At 44.2% G+C, this 2,194-nt stretch overlaps 1 pseudogene; it reads left to right on the top strand.

Annotated features, from left to right (window-relative positions):
- The first annotated feature begins 1,841 nt into the window (after positions 1-1,841).
- Positions 1,842-1,958, top strand: LOC126163589 (5S ribosomal RNA; annotated as a pseudogene).
- Positions 1,959-2,194: the final 236 nt, after the last annotated feature.

Below are 2,194 nucleotides of genomic sequence, written 5' to 3'. Positions count from 1 at the left end.
TACCGGTACACGTCCATCCGCTCTATACAATTTGAAACCAGGCTCTTCCTACCAGGCATCATGTTTAGAAAAATATTTCCAACCCATGTTAAACAAAAATTAGTCCAAACACTAGTCTTGCCTAATCTTTACTACTGTGATGTAGTTCAACACGGCACAAATAGTGAAAATTCGCGATGCCTCGAGCTAGTGATGTATGCTTGCGTTAGATACGTATGCAATATACGGTTGTATGATCATATCAGTCCTTCATACTCCCCGCTAGGTTGGATACGCCAACATAAGGCACGCGATCTCCACACGATGTACTTACTTCATCGATTTCTTAGCCACTGGTGCCCCCAGTACTTATCTTCTCACATTAAACACCTATCATCATTCCACAACCGCAATACCAGATCGGATACGTCTAGCATCTTGGCTGTACCTTTACATAACACAAAATCTTTCTCTGTGTCATTCTCCAACTCAGCCATACGACTATGGAACGCGCTCCTCTGTGATCTGCGTCTTATCCAGAACCACTTAACATTCAAGAGGGAACTCAAGACTTACATATTAGGGACGGTATAGCCACCATTGTCGTGCCCCTCTTATCTTTTTCTTTCTCCTCTCCATCATAGTTTAGAATTTTACCATTCTATTTCTCTTCCTCTAACCTATCTACCTCTTCTATATCTCTTTCACCCCATTCTATCGTCTTATGTCTCTGCTTGATGAGAATAACTCACAAGCTGCAAGAATATAACGAGAAAATTCCCAACTAGCAATAGGACTGACATTCATAAAAGAAAAAATATGTTTACTTTCCTATACATAGTCATTACTATTATTATTATTCTTGATTATTATAATTATTTTTTGATTGTTATAATTATCATTGTACTACTTTTATAATCTCTAATTTTTTTCTGTAACATTAATACTGTATAACATGTTATATGTTAAAAAAAATGGTTCAAATGGCTCTGAGCACTATGGGACTTAACAGCTATGGTCGTAAGTCCCCTAGAACTTAGAACTACTTAAACCTAACTAACCTAAGGACAGCACACAACACCCAGCCATCACGAGGCAGAGAAAATCCCTGACCCCGCCGGGAATCGAACCCGGGAACCCGGGCGTGGGACATGTTATATGTCCTTAATGTTCTGTAGAAGCTGAAATTTGTTGAATCTGAGTATGCCTGGTTAGGTGTAAGAGAGGGCCTGAAGGCCCTAATCTTGCCAGGTAAAATAAATCCACAAATAAATAAATAAATAAATAAATGTTTCCAGTCATCAACAGCCCAATGTCAGTGCTGACGGGCCCAGGCGAGGCGCAAAGCTTTGTGTCGTGCAGTCATCAAGGGTGGGCCTTCGACTCCGAACGTCCACATCGATGATGTTCCTTTGAATGGCTCGCACGCTAACGCTTGTTGATGATACAGAATTGAAATCTGCTGCAATTTGCAGAAGGGTTGCACTTCTGTCACGTTCAACGTTTATCTTCAATTGACGTACGCCCCGTTCCTGCAGGATCTTTTTGCGGCATCAGCGATTTTGGAAATTTGATGTTTTACCGGATGCTCGATTTTCATGGTACACACTTAAAATGCTTTTACGGGAAAATCCCCACTTCATCGTTACTTCGAAGATGCTGTGTCCCGTCGCTCGTGCGCCGACTGTAACACCACGTTCAAACTCACTTAAATCTTGAGAACCTGCCATTGTAGCAGCACTAACCGATCTAACAACTGCGCCAGGCACTTGTCTTATGTAGGATCTGCCGACCGCAGCGTCGTAGTCTGCCTGTTTACATGTCTCTGTATTTTAATAACTGTGCCCTTATCAGTTTCTTTAGGCAACGGCCTTGCCGCAGTGGGTACACCGGTTCCCGTGAGATCACCGAAGTTAAGCACTGCCGGGCGTGGCTGGCACTTGGATGGGTGACCATCCAGCCGCCATGCGCTGTTGCCATTTTTCGGGGTGCACTCAGCCTCGTGATGCCAATTGAGGAGCTACTCGACCGAATAGTAGCGGCTCCGGTCAAAGAAAACCATCATAACGACCGGGAGAGCGGTGTGCTGACCACACGCCCCTCCTATCGCCATCCTCATCTGAGGATGACACGGCGGTCGGATGGTCCCGATGGGCCACTTGTGGCCTGAAGACGGTGTGCTTTATCAGTTTCTTTGGCGCTTCAGTGTATGATT

This window comes from Schistocerca cancellata, chromosome 2 (assembly GCF_023864275.1).
Source record: "Schistocerca cancellata isolate TAMUIC-IGC-003103 chromosome 2, iqSchCanc2.1, whole genome shotgun sequence".
NCBI classification, from domain to species: Eukaryota; Metazoa; Arthropoda; class Insecta; order Orthoptera; family Acrididae; genus Schistocerca; species Schistocerca cancellata.
The sequence above is the reverse complement of the archived record's forward strand: the minus strand, read 5'-3'. Positions and strand labels throughout refer to the sequence as shown.